The following is a 21,505-nucleotide window of genomic DNA, read 5'->3' as shown; positions in this document are numbered from 1 at the left end:
CCCCGGTCAGCCTTCATCATCATGTCCTTAGCACACCGTCTGGCATACAGGTACCTAGCAGGAGAGGCACAACCCCAGGGATGTGGCTGACTCAGTGGAGAGATCAGCCATGACCAGAGACTGTAAGCTATGGAAGATGGAGCAACAGTCGGATGAACCCATGGGACAAACAGATACCGAGTCTTGACTTAGGAAGCCAACCTTTCATCAGTAATACAGAGAACTTCTCTCACCGCTATTAGAAACATAATGTTTAGATAGAAATTGAACACATTTTTCTTATTCCTGGACTAACACTTGTTTCACAAGCAAAAGCTTTGCTCTGGCCCAAGCTCCATCCCCTAGAAGTAACAGGGCCATTGCAATGGGTCTCAATTCTGGGGGTGAGAAGGTCACACTGTCCTCCAGGAACGTGGGTGGCCCTCAGCGTCCTTCCAGCCCTCAGTTGGGGACCTCAGGCTCACAGGAAACAGGGATCAGCCTGGGGCAGAAACTGGAGGTCAGTGTGGCCAACAGGCACTGAAGGAGGGAGACTGGCTGGAATTAGAGCTCTCAGGCAGGGGCAAAGGCAAGTAACTGCAAAAAGTACATTTTCCTGGCAAATGTATTTTCTGATAAGGTAGTGAGTATGCAGCAAGGCTGAGGGAAAACCAAGAAGTCAGACCTCCACCAAGACTGGTCTTTTCTATAAGAAAAGTCTACTGTGACTGACATTGTTCCACAAAGGCCATAATGTCCCTAAATCTCAGCCCTAAATTGTCTGGTGTCGGGATACACACACTCTCATGTCTTGGGTACACCCGTCGTTTCAGTATTTCTCACCTTTAAACCATTTTCCTCCCAAAGCATACACAGGGGACTTCTATAAAAGCAGAATCTCAGAACCAGCCCAGCTGGTGCCCTCTGATAAGAGCTGAAAGACAGATCTTAAACAGTAAAAATCGAGAATGGGGATGAATATGGGGAATGAACTAGGAAGCTAGTCTCCTGTTCATTCGGGATGCCAGTACATGGGTATACCATTCATACGAGGATACTTCCGCCTCTTTCTCTAGTACCCTACAAGCCCTTCTAGTTCGATCTGCCATCTGGCCTTCCTTCCCCTCGCCATGCACCAGCGTTCCCTGGTGTCTCAGTACCCTAACCTAATTGAGATTCTTCCTTCTCAATGTACTAATTAAGATTACTACATAATAACTAGTACATACTGATAAAGATTGTCGAGTCTTCCTTAGGTGCATGGGAAGCAAGGTGTATGGGGGTATAGATCCCTAAATACAAGTGGCAAAACTGAAAACTCAGGTAAAAGCAGCCTTGAGAAGTCTAGATTCTGTTACCACTCACCAACTGTAGGATGTTGGAAGAATTCTCTCTCCTGTCTGGGCACCAGTTACTCATACCAGGTGAGAAAGTCGCTCGTTGTGTCTGACTCTGCAACCCCATGGTCTGTGCAGTCCATGGAACTCTCCAGGCCAGAATACTGGAGTGGGTAGCTGTTCCCTTCTCCAGAGGCTTTTCCCAACCCAGGGATCAAACCCAGGTCTCCCACATTGCAGGCAGATTCTTTACCAGCTGAGCTACCAGGGAATCCTAACACTTACCTCAAATGGAAGTAAAATTGAAACTCCATGAAGGCAAGGAACTTCTAGTGTCCCATAGTAAAACCAAGATTTAAACTTCAGCCCTCTGATGGTAGCCCAGAACTCCTGGGAAGAGAGTGAACTGGCAGAAAACCAGCGCTAGCAGACTCCAGCCTGGTCTGTGCACATTCACATCACATAATGTGCTCTAGAAGTCTCAAATTCTGAAGCTGGATTAACTTCATCCAACAGCACTGTCATCCTGAAGTACTGGTGACTCAAAGTCCCTGGACAGAAGAAAAGAAACCCTTTGGGAGCAGTATACCTGAGGTTTTAGGTTTCTCAAGAGGATGACTTTTCAAATACAGCATCCAGCACACAGAAAATCTAGATACATGAATCAGCAGCATGAGCTAAAACCAGCAGCGACAGCGAAGACCAACTAGATTTGAGGTGCTAGGAGTCAACTGTAAAAACACTGCTTTTCTGTTCAAGGAGATAAAACCCAAGCCTGAAACTTGACAAAAATTAGAAGTTAAAATGATAGATCTAAAGGAAACAGGAGATTCTAGATCGCCTGTTGTTAAAATACAATTTTTGAAAATTTAAAGCCTCAATGGAAAAGGCTTAATGGCATTAGATACAACTAAAGAGAAAGTTAGTGACCTGGAAAGAGAGGCTGGAGAAACTTTCTAGAATGTGGCATGAAGACACAGAAGAAACATAAAAGATATAAAATCTAAAGTATACATACACATATACATACTCATTTGGGGTCCCAAAGGAAGAGAAAATGGGGCAGAAGAGAAGCACTTGAATAAGATGTTTCATCAGTGCCAAATAACCAGGCACCAAAGCATGGCATCAAGAAGGTTTAAAAATGCAAATTAGGATAAATTATGTGATTTTATATATATATATGTAGCTTCTTTGTGAAGCAACAAAAAAATACAAGACAAAGAAACATTTCAAAAGCAGCCAAGAAAAAAGTTATCTTAAAAGGAATCACAGATCAAAAGCTGGTATTAGCAACAGCGGCAACCTGAAGTTAGTGATATGCTATTGTCAATATACTGAAAGGAAATAACTCCCAGTCTGGAATCCTGTAGCCATCACACATCTCCACTTCGACAGGCAGTACCAATTTCTCCCGCTAGAGGGGCTGGATTTACTGCAGAGGACCTGCTAATCAGAGCAAGTAGTGACAGGTGGAAGAGGACAGACACTACTAATCAGAGGAAGTAGGTTCACCTTTAAAAGCTAAAGCCAACTGAGTGAAAGAAACCAGACAAGGTCCATAGCGTACAGTTCTACTTATAGGGCAACTAAAAGTAACCGGTAATGATAGAAGTCAGAACAGCAGCTCCCTGGAGAGGAGGTTGGGAAATTGACTGTAATGGGATGCAGGAAACTTTCTGGGGAGATGATATTAACATATCTTAATAGGGTGATGGTTACATGGCTGTAACCACATGTCAAAGCTCAAGGTGTACGCTTATGAATTTTGCTATATTTAAGTAGGTTTTTAAAATGCAGGTATAGCTAATTTAAGGCTTTATTGTTGCTGTTCAGTCACTAAGCTGTGTCTGACTCCAGCAACTCCATGGACTATAGTCCATCAGATTCCTCTGTCCATGGGATTGCCCAGGCAAGAATACTGGAGTGGGTGACCATTTCCTTCTCCAGGGAATCTTCCCAACTCAGGGATCAAATCCAAGTCTCCTGCATTACAGGCAGTTTCTTTACCACTGAGCCATCTGGGAAGCCCAATTTAAGGCTCTATTAGATTATAAATAGCTAAATAAGCTTATCTCCAATGTGAGCCCTTCCAGTGTAAAGACCACTATGGGAACAGGCCCCAACTATGCAGAGGGATATTTGCATGATTAATTTATAGTGGAAAAAAACAAAGCGACAGTTCTTGAGACACAAGCATAGCTAAATTAGTCAAGAAAAATAAGAGAAAGCACATGCACTGAAATAAGATGAACTAGAGACTATTTTGCACTATTCTAATGGGTATGATTAAGTCTGGAAAAAATGGATAATCTAGTTTAAAAATGTAATTAATTATTCATAGTCCCAGATAAGAAATAAAATCTTAAGCAAACCAGTTTCCATAGACATTATCAAAGAGTTAGGTCTCTTGAAGAATATCTGGCCCAGTGGGTCTCATAAGGAAATTTCATCATATATATAAAGGAGTATATTATTCCAGTGCTATTAAACTAGAGAAAAGGAAAATCTGCATTTCATAATCAAATAAACAATGATATTTAGACTTGATGAATTTTATATGAAGAACTATGGACAAATCTATGGACAAATGATTAGATTATCAATACTTAAAACTGAATAGCACCTAGCAAACAGAATCCAGCAGCATAATAAAATAACCTTTCGACCATGTGGGGTCATATTGAGAAAGGAAGTTCAATTCTATGACTTCTATTAACTTTTCATTAGTAGATCCTAAGGGAATAAAAGTCACTTGATCTATAGATGTTATAAAGACATCTGACAAAATTAGACACCCATTCTTGATTTAAACAATACAATGAATGGCCACCTCTTTAACATAAGACATCTCTCAGGCAAAAAGCCAGCCTCCAACTTAGCTGAGAAACCAAAGGGTTTGAAATCCTGAACAAGAGATAAGGTTGCCCATGGTCACTGTAAAATACCCAACATTTCACCAGAGGTCTCAGCCAAAAATATCAGGCAAGGAAAGAAATTAGAGTTAAAAATAGGAAATTTGAGTTAACACTATCTACAGATTACTAACATCTACTTGGAAGACACAAAAGAATTAACAGATGCTTTACAAGAGAATTTAGTAGAGTTATAGACTAGGACCCCATTTCATCTTTTTTTTTTCCCTTTGGCTGTTTAGCATGCAGGGATCTTAATTCCCCAACCAGGGATTGAACCCATGACCCCTGCATTGGAAGAGTGATGTCTTAACCATTGAACCAGGGAAGTACCCTCAGTTCATCTTTCTGTAAATAAAGTTTTATTGGAACACAGCTACACCCACGTGGCACACACACACTGGCTAGACTTTGGCAGACTACACTAGAAGAAAATGAAGAGACAGTTCTTGAGAGATGCAAGCATAGCTAACTTAGTCAAGGAAAAAAAGAGAAAGCGCATGCACCAAAATAAGATGAACTTAGACCAGCATTTTCAACCCAGGCCACTTACCTAATGAGAGCGCTCAGTGACTGCCCAGAAGCCCCAACCACACGCAGCTTTATTTTCACTTAATCCTGGCTGCTAGGAGGTAAGAGTTATCCACAATTTGCAGATTGGGTGAATAAGGACATAATTTATCATAGCCTGTTGAATTTAACACAGTCCCCTAATATACCCAGCCTGAGTATGAATGGTGTAAGCTTTTGGGGGTCACAGGCCCTTCGAAACCACAACATTATCAACCACAGTTTACACTGGGTACTGCCTTGAGCCAGGCTATTGTCTGGGTTCTTTGTATACACCGCCCGATTTAATCCTCAAAGTGGCTCTATGAGGAGGGTAAAAAATCTACCTACAATGCAGGAGACCTGGGTTCAATCCCTGGATCTGGAAGATCCTCTGGAGAAGAGCATGGCAGCCCACTCCAGTATTCCTGCCTGGAGAATTCCATGGACAGAGAAGCCTGGTGTGCTACAATCCATGGGGTCACAAAGACTTGGACACAACTGAGTAACAAAAATAACAAATGAGGGTACCACCATTAGGCTCACTTTACAGGCAAGGCTTAAAGGAGGAGGCTTAAAAACAGGAGGCTCAAAGGCAGGAGGTTAATTAAAACAAGTAGGATGGGAAAGTACTCTTGCCTGGAAGATCCCATGGATGGAGGAGCCTGGTAGGCTGCAGTCCATGGGGTCACTAAGAGTCGGACACGACTGAGAGTCTTCACTTTCATGCATTGGAGAAGGAAATGGCAACCCACTCCAGTGTTCTTGCCTGGAGAATCCCAGAGACGGGGGAGCCTGGTGGGCTGCCGTCTATAGGGTCGCACAGAGTCGGACATGACTGAAGCGACTTAGCAGCAGCAGGATGGGAAAGGGGGGCTTGAAATTCAAGTCTGCAAACCCCAGGCTCCACTTCCCTCTTAACCATCCCTTCCCGAGGCTGCTTGCTGGAAGGGTACACACACCCTCAAAGCCTGGCACTCACTATCAGGAATCCATAAGCCCCAAAGTCCATCATTGGCCACACCCCACTGGGGGGTCCAGGTAAAGCCCCATCTCAGTCCACATCCGTAGCTCTCAACCCAACCACCATGCTCTTACCGCTCTCCTTGTTTCCACTCATTTCTGCTCTGGTCAAAGTCCTTTAATCGTTGGGGGCCTCAGAGACCTCTCCACCGCGTGCTCCTCTCAGTAAGCCTGCTTACTGCTTTGGGCCTGCGCGCTCTGCTTTTAAGCATGCAGATGGTTTCAAGGGCAACAACCTCCACCTTGTCCTTTCCAAGGGGATCTCCCTCAGGTGCTCTTAATTACCTAAATGGCCTTTCTTTTTACAAAATTTTTAAAATTATTTATTTACTTTAAATTAAGGTAACATTGGTTTATAACATTATATAAGTTTCACATGTAAAACATTATATTTCAACTTCTGTATACACTTACTGTGTGCTCTCCACCAAAAATTTAGTTTCCATCCATCCCCACACACTTGATACCCTTTACTCACACCCCACTGCCATCCTTCCCGTCTAACAACCTTTACTCTGATCTCTGTATCTACATGTTTGTTTCATTTGGTTTGGTCTTGTCCATCTCTTTTGTTTTTTGTTTGTTTCTTATGTTCCACCTATGAGTGAAATCATATAGTATTTGTCTTTTTCCATCTAGTTCACTTCACATGATACCCTCAAGGTCCACCCAAGTGCATGCATGCTCTGCTGCTAAGTCGGGTCTGACTGGTTTGTGACCCCCTTGGACTTCAGACAGCCAGGCTCCTCTGTCCATGGGATTTTCCAGGCAAGAATACTGGAGTGGGTTGCCATTTCCTCCTCCAGGGGACATTCCTGACCCAGGGATCGAACGCACATCTCTTGTGTTTTCTGCATTAGCAGACAGATTCTTCACCACCACGGCACCTAGGAAGCCCCTAAGGTCCATCCATGTTATCGAAAATGGACAGGTTTCATCTTTTTTATGGCTGAGTAGTGTTCCGTTGTGTGTGTGTGTGTGTGTGTGTGTGGTGTGTGTGTGTATACCACATTTTCTTTACCTATTCATCCACTGATGGAACTTGGGTTGCTTCCATATCTTGCCTATTATATGTAATCCTGCAATGAACATTCGTGTATCTTTACAAACTAGTGTTTTCATTTTCTTTGAATAAACCCAGAGGTGGAGTGTAAATTGGCACAGCCACAATGAAAAACAGTATGCAGATTCCTCCAAAAATTGAGAATAACATGGCCTTTCTTTGAACTATTACGGAGTGGGGCTCAGCAGCCCCCACGCCTGCAAGAACCACACTTTGGAGCTGTGGCTCTCAGTCTCTGGAGGCATCGGTGTCACCTGGAGAACTCACAAGGAGGAAGGGGCTCTGGGAAGTGGGCCTGGGTAGACCCTCAGGACTGTCAGGTGATTTGAATACTTGGCAACATCAGCAAGCAAATCTCAATTAAAGCACAAGTGAGCTACTAACCTTTGAGGCCACAATTGCGAGCAGGCTGCAGTGGGTTAACCGAGGGCAGGACAGGCAGCTTGACGAGGAAGCACTGGAGTGATGACCAGGGGTGGGGGGTTGCTGGTTCCAGTCTTCTCAGCCCTACCCGCCTGTGTGTCCTTGGTAAACCCACCGAAGCCTTTCTGGTCTTTGGTTTCTCTTTGATGAAGGGAGAGGAAACCAACCTCACGAAGGGTGCTGGGTGGGAATGCTGTACTTGAATGAGCGCCACACATCTGGAGCTCCTGGTCTGCCTTCCCTGAGGGTCAGCAACAGAAGGCAAGCTGAAAGCTGAGCCTCCTGTAACTCTCCCGGCCCACTCACCACCATCTCTCATTCCTCTAGGCCCTCGCACATGCTGTTCCCTCCGCTCAGAAAGCGTTTCACAGACCCGCCCATTTGGCAGACTTCTGCTTCTCCTTCAAGTCTGTGCCTGTGTTACAGTGAAAATGAAAAAAGAGGAATGAGTTTTTCTCTTTCCCTTTCCAGAGAACAAAGAAAATAGAACAGTGAGCAGGTTTGAACATTCCTAGTTCTTTTACTTTAATTGCTCCGAACTCTGCATGTCTGGAACGAAGCTTGCTTTTCTGCTCTGTAACTCTGCAAGAGCTACAATTCACATTTTTTCTCTTGAGTCTATGCTAAATATATCCTGTATCTGGTGCTTACCCTTTCAACATCCTTCCCCTTGTAGTTATGTATCAGAAAGAAGGCCACAGAGCCACCAAAATACCAGACTCAATTATTGGGTTACTGACGCCAGGCTATGACTGTCTTTGAAACAATGCAAGATGAAGAAATCAAGATCCTATCACCTCTGTTCCTCATCACCAACTCATGACTGCGAGCCCTTGCCTTATATAAGCCCCTAGACTCCTCATGGCTGGTGGAGCGGGGGGCACAGTTCTTGAGGCGTGAGCCTACTGGGTTCTCCTCTCCACCGGCTGAGAATTAAAGCCACCTTTCAGTTTCCTCCAAACTCTGTCTCCACAGTTTTTATTCAGTTTCGATGGGCAGAGAAAGCCAAGATTTTGGCCAGCAACACCTACGTGTCACCTCCTCTAAGGACACTTCCTCCCTGACTTAGGCAGGTTTAGGGGCCCCAGCCTGCATCCTCATCCTCTCTGCTTATGCCTACAGTACAAAACAGGATGAGATGGTTGGATGGCATCACCAACTCGATGGACGTGAGTTTGGGTAAACTGCGGGAGTTGGTGATGGACAGGGAGGCCGGGCGTGCTGCAGTCCATGGGATCGCAAAGAGTCGGACACGACTGAGCGACTGAACTGAACTGAACTGAACTGAACAAAACACAGCAGTGCCTCCTAGCCTTTGCTCTAGCTGGTTTCCAATACCTGGACCTCTGTTCCCCGGAGATGCCTGCCCTGCTCCTCACCTCCTGCACATCTTTGCTCAAATATCACCTTCTCTCGGAGGCCAACTGTGATCACCTACCTCATTCTGCCACCTGTTCCCACCACACTGCAGCGACTCCCCCCCATTCTATCTTTCACGTTTTATAGTACTTTTCTCCTTCAAATGTGCTGTATACTTATTTGTTAGGGGCACTATTTTCAGTACCCCCCTTCTAAAACATGAAGTTCACTAGAGCAAGTGTCTTTGATTGCTTTTTTTTTTTTTTTAACTGTTTCTCAAATGTAAAGAACAGGTACTTGACCCATAGGGGAGCTCCACAATATTTACGAATGAATGAGAGAGTGGTTGAATGAATGAGTAGATGAATGGACAAAGGAACAAATGAACGAATACCATAATATTAATACAAGTATCTAAGGTCTGGGTCCCCTTCTGGACAGACAGAGGGGGTTCTCTAGTTAGTGTTTGTTGACTATTATTGGTAACTATTTGATGAGGGACCGAGGACAGCAATGAAGGAACCAGTCAAGCAATTGTAGTCACCGGGTGACTGCTGAGGGTGGAGCGAAGACGTGCCCAGAGGAAAACCCTCCTTGCCCGCCCCAACCTCCTCGGTTTCCCACCATCTGCCCCTGGGACCCTGTGGAAAACACAGGTGTAACATGGATTCGCCAAGAGGGGTCGCTAAACTCTTATTTTCCCTCCAGGCGCAGAGAACTCAGGGTGGCGGCCTGTGCAGACGCAGAGAAAGCCGGGATGGGAGGATGGGAGGAAAGATGGGCGAAGGCCCCACCCTCTCCGGCCAGCCGCAGGGCGCGCGCCCCTAGGTAGACCCAGACGAGCCAAGCACTGCGCTAGGGGCGGGCAGTATGATCTCCGCCTAAGCCTATGACCCCTGGACTCAGGGTCCTCTAGGATCGGTTTTTCAGATAGGACCCCAGGCTCAAAAAGGCTGGGCGCCTTGCCAGCGTAGCACCACTAGAAGACCTCCTGGTAGGATCAGAGATTCAGATCTGCTGAACCCTGTCGTTCCCACTCTCTACCCCCTCCCCGACCCTCCCCCCGCCCCGCTCCCCCTCCCCCTTTCCCCCAGCTCTTTTGGGCGTCTCCCTTGCAAAAGCAGAGCAAGATTGCAAGCCCAGTGTCTGGGCCTCCTGTAGAAAGAAAGCCCTTGGGTCTTCTTTCTGGTGGGGCTTAAAGCAAGGGGGTGGGCAGCGGGAGGTGGGGCAGAGGCTGAGTTCCTCCCCCGAGGACACAGAACCAGCTGCCCTCAGCTCCCACCCTCCCCCAGCCCCACCTCCTTTGTATCGTCCTTGCTCCCTTGATTTCAGTTCCCTGGGCGTTTAAGTAGCCACTTGGCCACATGCGAATTCACTTGGGAGAGAGGAGCCTGGCAAGCACAGAGTAAAGGCAGGATGGGAGGAGACTGCAAAGGGTCCCCGACCCGTCTCTGAGACACACAGTAGTGAAATGGAGGCCCGGAGAGGGCAACCTGAGAAAACCCCGACCCGAGCACCCTGGTGGCCAGAGCCTGGGAGTCTATAATGATGGGCTCTTTTGGTGGACTCGAATCCACAGTTCCACATCCTGGGCCTCCCAGCAATACAGTGAGGAGAGTATCCTTGGCCCTATTTTACAGATGCGTAAACCGAGGGCTTGTTCTGTCGTGGTGGCTCCGTGGTAAAGAATCCACCTGCCAATGCAGGAGATGCAGGTTCGATCCCAGGGTTGCAAAGATCTCCTGGAGAAGGGAATGGCAACCCATTCCAATATTCTTGCCTGGGGAAGTCCCCTCGACAGAGGTGCCTGGCCGGCTACAGTCCATGGGGTCGCAAAAGAGTCGGACACGACTTAGTGATTGAACAACAACAAACTGAGGCCCAGCAGAGTTTCCTCAGGCTTGTCCACGTTTGTGCTGTTTGCATTTACCCGATTCCTAGTGTGTGCTCTCTTCCAGGATTCCTGAGACACAGTGACAGTACCCTAGCGATCCCATTAGGTCTGGCCTGGTCTCCAGGTTGTATGGGGTGCTCTGGACTGGGAGCCTGAGGAGGAAGAATGCCAAGGCGCTGAGGTCTGCTGGCTCTGGCCCACTCAACCCGTCCTACTGACTACAAGCAGGGCCAGCTACGCCAGTGGTTGCCACTTAGTTGCCCTCTGGGGAACATTCTTCTTCCAGCCAGTTACCCAGCAGAAGCTGTTCTTCAAAGGGCACTGCAGGTGCTCCCTTCTGGAGAAAGCCTGACTACTCCAGCCCTTCCGAGCTCCAACAATGTCCTTCGAGGTTCTGAGCAGCTGTCCACCCAGGGGAGGTGTTCTCTGACCTGGGCACTCACCCCCAGCTGGATTGTAAAGACCTTGAAGGAAGAGAGACCAGCTCTCTGCTCGTACCTCCCTTTAGTCTATGGGGGCTGAATATACAGTAGGTGTCCAGGAGCTGCTTCTTGGTTTACTTGTTGACTGTTTACATGGGAAAACAGATCTAAAAAGCAGCTCTCTGTGTCCAGGGAGTTTTTAAGCAAAATTTGTAAATGACCTCTGTGTCCTTTGGGACAACCAGGAGGAATGAATTATCACTATGTATTCATTCAACAAATATTTAACGAGCCACTGACATGTGCTAGACACAGTTCTAGGCTCTGGTGACACAGAAGGCAACAAAACAGGGGCGACCCTCTTGTAATTTACCTCCTAAAGCAGGTAACAGAAAATGAACAACATATGTAAACCAGTAGAGCTGGATGAGAAGATTTTCTGTGAAGAAAACCCAAGTTGGGCAGGGGATAAGAGCAAGAGGGAGGGCTGTTTAGACAGGGAAGTTAGGGGAAGACCCACAGGAAGGGAAGGAATCGCTCCAGGCAGAGGGAAGCAAGAGCAAAGGTCCTGAGGTGACAACATGTACTTGCTGTATCTGAGGAAAAGAAAGTGAAAGTCACGCAGTCGTGTCCAACTCTTTGAGACTCCATAGTCCATGGAATTCGCTTGGCCAGAATACTGGAGTGGGTAGCCTTTCCCTTCTCCAGGGGATCTTCCCAACCCAGGGATCGAACCCAGGTCCCACGCATTGCAGGCGGATTCTTTACCAGCTGAGCCACAAGGGAAGCCCAAGAATACGGGAGTGGGTAGCCTATCCCTTCTCCAGGGGATCTTCCCAACTCAGGAATTGAACCGGGGTCTCCTGCATTCCAGGCGGATTCTTTGCCATCTGAGCTATCAGGGAAGCATCTGAGGAAAGGCTCTCACAGGTTTTGTGAACCTTGATGAGGACTTAAGCTTTTATTCTGAGCATGATGGGAAGACAGTACAGCTCTAGCAGGGGTCCCCAAACCCCAGGCCTCGGTACTGGTCTACACGGCACGAGGTGAGCAGCCGGGGGTGAGTGAAGCTTCATCTGTATTTACAGCCGCTCCCCATTGCTCATGTTACAGTCTGAGCTCCACCTCCTGTCAGATCAGCAGCAGCGTCAGATTCTCATAAACGAGTGAACCCCACTGTGAACTGGGAGGGATCCAGGCTGCACACTCCTTATGAGAATCTCAATGCCTGATGATCTGATTCTTCAGTAAGGTGAGTTGTGTAACTATTTCATTATATATCACAGTGTAATAATAAGAGAAATAAAGTGCACCATATATGTCACATGCTTGAATTATCCCCAAACCACCACCCCCCACCCCAGGTCTGTGGGAAAATCGTCTTCCACGAAACTGGTCCCTGGTGCTAAAAAGGGTTGGGGACCGCTGCCTAGAGCTCATATCTGAGTGAGTAACTGCCCTGTGAAGCTGGCGGGGGGATTCCCAAACCGGTGGGGACCCCTGGGGCCGTGTGAGGTACATGCCCGGCTTGGATTCCCTTGTTCTCAGTGCTCGAGTAGAACACCTTTTCTCCTTGAAAGTCCAAGGTCTTCTTCTGGGGTTCCTGGAGCCGCAAGACAACATTCTCAACCCCGGGCCACGTTGGAATCCCCTGGGAAGCGTTGTCCAAACCAATGCCAAGTTCCACCTCTGCCTCGCTGACCCAGAGACTCAGGGGTGGACCCTGGGGATGAAGACCACTCATTACGAACCTTAATGAGTGGGGCTGTGGGTGGGCCTCAGGGAACCGCGCATCCCATCCCAAATTTTATCTGCAGGCACGTTTGGAGTTAAAGGAATGGTCAGGACCAGGCTTTCATCAGAGTCCCCCAAAGATGAAGAATCATATTCCAAGGCAAACAAAAAGTAGACCTGTCAGAGAAAGCACAGTGGCAGCCCACCGCCGGTGTCTTCACCACCCCTCAGCCTCCTGCTCATTCCCTCCCAGCCTCCCACCCCCACCCCTCCTGCCAATGCCGTTCCTGCGGCTTCTCCATCGCATTACTTTGCCTCAATCTATTTTGATGGCAGCGTCTCCCTTCCTTCCAATACTCAGTATGCTGCCAGCATTCAATACCTCTTCAAATATGAATAAGCTGTTATCCTCGTCAGAGCTGTGGCTCAGTTAAGTCAGTCTTTTCTGGGCTCTTTCTGTTTGCTTTTCCCCCAAGGTCTTCCTGCTTCAGCCATCAAAGAGAAGTTTGTTCCAGCCGCCCTGCTCTGCCCCCCGCTGCCCAGGTCCCAGAACACTGGCCCCGGGACACAAAGAAAAGGGTTTTGTTTCATTATCCGTGGACATTATCTACTCTTGTCACCCAAACTTCAAAGCCAGGGGGCCCCCTCTAGGAGTGCTGGTTCTGGAACAGGGCCCAAGTGACCTTGGCCCTGGGGGAGCTGGGGGAGAGCAGGCGGGAGAAGGCAGCCGTGGGGTGACTGGGTGGCCTGTCTCCCTGGGGGTGGGGGGCTGTTGTCTGGCTTTGGCAGGTGCTGAGCTCATCGGCTTGTTGTCTGGACCTTGTGGTTTGCTGTGACCCCCTGAAATCTCCCTTTCTCTGAATGGCGTATGGCGCACTGTGGTGTCATCTATCTGCAGTTGTCGTCAAGGGTCTGGGTGTCAAGTCACAAGTTCAAATCCCAGCTCAGCCACTTGGAAACTGTGTGACCATAAGTAAATTATTAAGCATCTTAGGGCAGCAGTTTCTCATCTGTGGGAAATAGGCGAGGGAAGAGGGGTTGAGAGAATTATGTGAAATAAAGACTCTAAATTTGAGCCTCCCAGCCATCCACCACACCGTTCCTCCACCCGACTGTCTCAACTTTCATTCTTTCAATTCATGTTTATTGAGGCCTACTGTGCCCTTGCCAGTCTCCCAAGACGCAAGTCGTTACACGGAATGTTCTGGAAGGAGCTCACTCCCCTTGGTCTCACTCAGGAGACCCAGATGACAGTGGGTTGAGTTTCCACAAGGCATTTTCTTCCAGTCACACCACATTTGTGAGTTCCTTCCCACTGGCGATCTTCTTGGCAGGATGTCCTCCTCATCCCCTGGGAGGCCTGCTCTGATTTATTGGGCTTCTGTTGACCCGGGTCTCACCCCAAACCCATAATCTGCAAAGCTGGACTCCACTGCTTTCCCTTCTTCCTAGAAATTCTTGAGCAGGGACAAGGTCCAAGGGTCCCCTCCACCATCAGCCCACTCTGATGTTCTTCTCAGCCCACTGTGAGTTGTTCTCAGAGTCCGAGCAGACTCCTTCACCCCAGAGCCTTTCAGAGGGCGGTTTCATCATGCCAGTCCCTGTGTCCTGGGCACACACCTATGCAGGCCAGACACTGTGCTGACCTCTCAGCAGCACTTCCCTTGCACCAACACACAGCCCTGGGGCAGCCTGTCAGGCTGGTGACCACAATGAATGCCCCTGTGCAGTGCCCTCCCGTGCCAACTCTGGGCTTGGCGATGTGTCGTGGGTCAGCCAGTGGGACTTTAGCCAGCATGATGCAAGCAGGGCCTTGACAAGTGCTTGCGCCCTGGGGCTTGTCCTCTGCTGCACAGAAGCTCAGGCCAGGCTGTGCAGTGGTGAGGAGCCTCGTGGGGAGACAGCCTGTTGGACGAGGGGCCACCTTGCATATTTCCAACTCCCTGACCGAGCCCCACCGACCCACAGAATAGAGAGACAACAAATCATTGCTGTTCTGAGTCCCTAAGTTCGGGGGATGGTGTGTCATGTGGCAAGAGAAAATGGACACAAACGCCAAGGTCCAGACACAGATTATCATCCTCCTTTCACAGATGCTGACCCTGAGCTTCAGAGAGCTGGAATACGGCTGCCAAGGTTGTCTGCTGTGTAATCAAATGTGGTCAAGGTGAACCACTCTCTGGCTTTCCTGCTGGGGGAGCTGAGTGGGCGACAGCCCAGCTCGTCCCCAGGGCTCACCATCGAGCCCTCATTGAGGCAGGCTTCCTGCCCTCCAGGCTACGCCTGGCCCGTGATGGGCTATGATGGGGGGCTCACACAGGCCGGGTCCTTGGAGATATGGAAATCCCCCCTCAGCCTGCTTTGACTCCAGGACTCCCCATGGAGGGGGGCGGTGGGGGGTGCTGAGCTTTTTCTGGAATACTGTTGCAGTCTGAGATGCTTCCTGCCCCACCCCCTCCTTCTCACTCCTCCACCAGGACCACAGTCAGGAGGCTCTCCGCCTCCTCCCACTCCCTCCCGTTTATCCTTCACAGGTGTTTCCTCCAATTAATATGTTGTGTTTTGAATCCCATTTTGGTGTCTGCTTCTCAGAGGACATGAACTAACATGCTGGAAAGCTTGTTAGATTCGAACCCACTGAACCCTGGCCTGATGCTTCCTTTTGTTTCTTTCCAGACACTTTTCCTCTCGGGAGAAAAGGCATCTTCAAAGGGGCAGACAGCCCACAGAAGCTCTAAGGCCACAGGAGAGGGAAACTCCAAGAACAAGGAGAACGAGGTGCAGGAGCCTCCATGGACACGCCTGGGGGGCCAGACAGACCCCGGCTCTGCAGGAACTGACACGGACCAGGAGCCTCCACAGAAGGAATGGTGGCAGCTGGGGGTGGAGCTGGGGTGATGAGCTAGGGTTTATGTTCTTCTCTGCCCCAAGCCCCTTACTTGCAGTATCTCACTCCATTCTCGCCAATGCCTGTAAAGCCAGAATTATAACTCCTTCTGAAGAATTGACGCCTTCAAACTGTGGTGCTGGAGAAGACTCTTGAGTGTCCCTTGGACTGCAAGGAGATCCAACCAGTCCATCCTGAAGGAAATCAGTCCTGAATATTCATTGGAAGGACTGATGCTAAAGCTGAAGCTCCAATACTTTGGCCACCTGATGCGAAGAGCCAACTCACTGGAAAAGACCCTGATGCTGGGAGAGATTGAGGGTGAGAGGAGAAGGGGGCGACAGGATGAGACATTTGGACGGCATCAATGGACATGAGTTTGAGCAAACTCCGGGAGTTGGTGATGGACAAGGAAGCCAGGCGTGCTGTGTGCTGAAGTCCGTGGGGTTGCAAAGAGTTGGATACAAGTGAGCGACTGAACAACAACAACTTTACAAGTGAAGACACAGGTTCAGAGAGGTGAAGCCACTTGCCTCAAGTCACACAGCTACCATGTGGCACAGCTGAGACTTGTACCCAGGTAGAAGGAAGTTGAGTGGTCAGGTGCTTCCCAAATCCTGGGTGTGATTCCCTGCTCCTTTATGTGTCCCAGAAAGACCTTGAGCAAGTTACCTAACCTCTCTGAGTTGCAGTTTCCCATGTATAAAACTTGGACACTTGTTCAGCTGTTCAGTCGTGTCCGACTCTTTGTGACCCCAGGGACTGCAGCACACCAGGCCTCTCTGTCCCTCATCATCTCCCAAACTTTGCCCAAGTTCATGTCCATTGCTTCAGTGATGATATCCAACTATCTCACCCTCTGATGCCCTCTTCTCCTTCCGCCCTCAATCTTTCCCAGTGTCAGTGACTTTTCCAATGAGTTGGCTGTTTGCATCAGATGACCAAAATACTGGAGTTTCAACTTCAGCATCAGTCCTTCAAACGAGTATTCAGGGTTGGTTTCCCTTAAGATTGACTGCTTTGATCTCCTTGGTGTGCAGGGGACTCTCAGGAGTCTTCTCCAGCACCACAGTTTGAAAGCATCAATTCTTTGGCACTCTGTCTTCTTTACGGTCCAGCTCTCATAACCGTATGTGACTACTGGGAAGACCATAGCCTTGACTATATGGACCTTTGTAGGCGTAGTAACATCTCTGATTTTCAACACACTGCCTGTGTTTGTCATACCTTTCCTGCCAAGAAGCAAGAAGTAGGCAAGAAGCAAGCAAGAAGCCCAAGAGGAGGAAATCTGTCACTACTCCCATCTTGTCCCCTCTACTTGCCATGAAGTAATGGGGCCGGATGCCATGATCTTAGTTTTTTTAATATTTAGTTTTAAGCCAGTTCTTTCACTCTCCTCCTTCAGCCTCATCAAGAGGCTCTTTAGTTCCTCTTCGCTTTCTGCCAGTGGAGTGGTTATCATCCACATATCTGAGGTTGTTGATGTTTCTCTCACTTATCTTGATTCCAGCTTGGAACTCATCCAGCCCGGCGTTTCTCGTGATGTGCTCAGTGTACAGACCAAACAAACAGGGTGACAGCAGACAGCCCGCTCATACTCTTTCCTCAGTCTTGAACCAATCGGTTGTTTCATATAAAACTTGGACACCAACTGCCCCTTTTTCCTAGAGACCTTGGAAGCACAGCAGATGGAGTCTGGAACTAGTGGGTGTTCAATACACGTTAGTTCTGCCCCCACGCCCGCGCCCCTGCCTCTAGGCTGGCCAGTTTTCCATTACAGCACAGTGTTTCCCTTCTGCTATTGACACCAATGAGATAAGCACTTTTTTGAAAAACCCAAGCCCCAGAATGATCACAGTTGCGCAAGAGTCAATATCCAGACCTGATTCATAATATGGTGTTGCCTTCATTTCTATAATAAAACAACACATCAACAAACTGAAACCTTGACAAATGAGCGCGCGACTCACAAAATCAAAGGCTCACAGCCAGGACCCAAAAAAAAATCCCCTGGATTCTTTCCCCATGAAGGGAGGTTTTCCACAGGGACACAGCCCCGTGCTTTGGCTCAGGGACCACGCTGCTTTCTCCTTGAGAAAGCTCCTGGGATAAAAATAGCCAAGCAGCAGGCGGCCCCTTCTGGGGCTTGGAGAAGAGGAAGGGAGGAATGGAAGGAGGGGGGCTTACCTCCTGTATCCTAGAGAAACAGGAGGAGGAGGGGGGCTGTGCAACTTGGGGCCGGAGGGGGAGGTGGGGAGAAGAAGCTTCTTGGAGAAGGGAAGGAAGAAATGGTCAGGTCAGGGCTCCCCAGATCCATGGAGCCAGAGAATCTTGAGGAATGACTGCTTTGGGGAGCAGGGAAAGCAAGGACGCCGGGCTAGACTTTGCTAGAACAAGGGGAGAGAGGTCACCGCACCGCCGAGCCAGAAAGACCAGGAGGAGCCCCTTTGTGTACATAAAAAAGAACAAAAAAGGAAACACAGAGGCCCAGGGGACCCTGGCTCGAGTGTCTGAAATGAATCCAGGCCAACCGAAGCACTTCCAAGAGGTCCGTGTTCTGCACAAGTCGTCCCCTTCCCCTTTCTGGCCCTGCCCCAGCGGCCCCAGCTTAGACCTCATCCTTCTCCTTCCTATGTGGTCCCTCGGTGAGCCTAAGTCTAATGCTGTCTAATGTTCCTCTGGAGGGCCAGCTCACCAAGCCATGGGGCAAGTGCGCAGCTAGAGTTTCAGGGACCCTTAGGAGCTCAGGATCATGGACTGTTCAAAAGGAAGAGGAATCTTCTGTGTTGTTGAGTCCCTTATTTAGGGCTCATTGTGCAGATTTCCTTGTGTCTGAAATCCAAGAGGATGAGCAGCTTGTCGGTATCTTCTGACACTGTTGCCTTGCACATCTGCCTGTGACCCCTTCTGCCCCGAAGGTCATTTGTCCAAGAGTGACTGAGCAACAATTATATACCACACACTGTCACAGGTGGGTGGCTATGCAAGGTGGGAGAAGGTAGCTTTATGTGCTATGCACAGTGATGGCCTCTCTGATGTGACATTTGTGCCGAGTCCTAGAATCAGTGAAGGGTGAGCTGTGAGGGTATCTGCTAGACAAGCATTCCAGACCGAGGGAACAGTGAGTGCAAAGGCCCTGAGGCTTAGTGCGTTCAAGGACCCTCGAAAGGCTGGATGGCTGGAGTGGAGTATTTGGGGATGAGGTCAGAGATGGAACAGGTAGGCTCTGTAGGCCAGTGGAAGAAGCTTGACTCCCCCCACCAACTCCCCCGTCCCCCGACCCGCCCCCCACCTTGCCCTGCTTCCATCCTCCCAGCCATCGCCCCCCCCCCCCCCCCCCGCCCCCACTGCCAGGTGTGGCAGGAAGTCTTTGTAGCTCTTTGCGCAAGATCTGATCTGACTTAGCATTTAAAAGGATCCCTTTAAGCTCCAATACTTTGGCTACCTCATGCTGGGAAAGATTGAAGGCAAAAGGAGAAGGGGGCAACAGAGCATGAGGTGGTTTGGTAGCATCACCAACTCAACAGACATGAATCTGAGCAAACTCCAGGAAATAGTGCGGGACAGAGGAGCCTGACGTGCTGCAGTCCCTGGGGTTGCAGAGTCTGACACAACGTAGTGACTGAACAACAGCAATATCCTTGTCATGTGGGAAGGATGCTGCTGAAGCAGGTCAAGGATGGGACCAGACAGAGGAGCCCAGGGCGAGATGGTGAGAATAACACGGCTAAGCGGGTGAGAGGGGGAGAGGTGGCTGCATGCTGGGGAGGAGTCAAAGCCACGGGATTTGCAGCTTGATCAGATACGAGGCCTGGGATTGGGGGAAACACATCAAGGATGAGGTGGGGCCTCGGCCTGAGCAACTGGGAAGCTCGAGTTGCCATTTGAAGTCAGGAAACCACAGGAGGGGTAAATCTGAGGGGAAGATCGGGACTGTGTGCGTGGATCCAGCCTTGGATCAGAATCAGTTCCCTGAAGCTTTCACTGATCACTTGGTGCCTTTAGTCTGGAACAACCCACAATCCAAGTTCGGCCCCAGGCTATGTAGCAGACAGGAACAGTCAAGGCTCTGTTACATTCCATTACCCGCAGTTCACTCACCACATCTCCACACCCTGGCCCAGCCCGAACCCATCTTCTTCCCAAGGGACTCATCTATGCTGAAAATACTTTTTAAACAAATTCTTTCATTTCTCTACTACTTTGCAGTGTACGAAACCTTCTTTCCTGTATTTTTCCACATGACCCTCATCACAAGCCTGTGAGATATGTGGGGCAGGCATTAGCATTCCTAGTTTACAGATGAGGAGACTGAGGCACGGAACGGCTAAGTGCCGCAGGCTAAGGGGCACAGCCGCACAGTCCAGGGGCTCAGTAGAAGCTGGGTCTGCGGCCTCCTGGGTAAGGGCCCTGAGAGCCACACTCTCCACTCAATGGATGACTTTTGGAACAGTTGTGATGAGGTTGGTCTATGGCTGAACTGGCTGGTACGGTAGCAACTAATTGCATAAGGCTGTTTAAACTTTACCAGCTGAGCCACCAGGGAAGCCCAAGAATACTGGAGCGGGTAGCCTATCCCTTCTCCAGCGATCTCCCTGACCAAGGAATCGAACCGGGGTCTCCGGCATTGCAGGTGGATTCTTTACCAGCTGAGCTACCGGGAAGCCCTAAATTCAAATTATATTCAGTCAAATTGAATACAATTAAAAATTCAATTTTTCCGTCTTGCCACATTTCAAGTGCTCAGTGTGGCTGATGGCTGTTGTGTTGGACGGTGCAGATAGCAGCGTGCTCCTCTTATCACTGAAGATTCTACCAGACAGCACTATACCGACAACCAGCCCTTCCTGTCCTGCCCAGCCCAGCTCCCAGTGTCAGAGAGGAGGGCTTACAGGCGGGATGTGGTATCATGCCAATTTCCATCATTCTCAACTTTTGCCCCGACAACACACCACGTGACTCACATCCTACTTAATAATTGTATTTAGACTAACTTTTAAAAGTTAAATACTGATATATGCCTTGTCCTAAGCACAAAATCATGGGTTGGGTGTACAAACTAGACATACATACAAACATGCAAGTTGTTGAATGGTCGTCTATTTACCTCAAATCATCTCATGATTGAGAAACACTGGTAGAGAGGCATGGGCCCTGGAGACAGAGCAGGAGGTCACCACTTAAGCAGCGCTGGGCCCCAGAGCACATTTCTTCACCTTTCTGGATCCCTTGTTTGTTTGTTTGTTTGCTTAATCTGTAAAGTAAATGAGCTAACAAAGAACCAACTGGGGACTTGCCTGGTGGTCCAGTGGCGAGGACTCCTGGCTTCCAAGGCAGGGGGCCGGGTCAGGGAACCAGATCCAACAGGCCACAACTAGCGGCTCGCACGCTGCAACTAACGATCTCACACGCCACAGCGAAGATCAAAGAGCCCCGTGCCAAGACCCGGTGAAGCCAAATAAGCGATTTTTTTTTTTAAAGAACCAACTGAATTCTTATAAGAATCAGGTAAAGAGGTTTATAATGAAAGCTAGCGCTGAACCTGGCACGTAGTGTTTATCAGCTGTGGTTCCCTTCCTGTCTTCCTTTTTTCCCCTCTCCCAGTCCCACTCAGAGCCAGAAGCTTAAAAATAAAAACGTGTCCATAGGGGACTGTGAAAAGTGCCAGTGTATCCCTGAGAATCTAAAAATCTACATGCAAAGGGCTGCTAGCTCGCCCAGGAAAGACCTAAGAGGCACTAATCTTCCTTAGGCTGACTTTGCACGAGAAGGAAGTGAAGGCTAAGGCCAAGTGGTAGACTCTGCCAGAGCATTGAACACACGCTCCAGTACAAACCTGCAGAGCCTCCTGGCAAAGGCTGAGACTTATTGGATCTAGGGTTTGAGGAAATCTCTGACCAATTATTAACTGACCAGCAGG

The sequence above is a fragment of the Bos javanicus genome, chromosome 15 (genome assembly GCF_032452875.1).
Source record: "Bos javanicus breed banteng chromosome 15, ARS-OSU_banteng_1.0, whole genome shotgun sequence".
Taxonomy (NCBI): domain Eukaryota; kingdom Metazoa; phylum Chordata; class Mammalia; order Artiodactyla; family Bovidae; genus Bos; species Bos javanicus.
Note: the sequence above shows the minus strand (reverse complement) of the source record.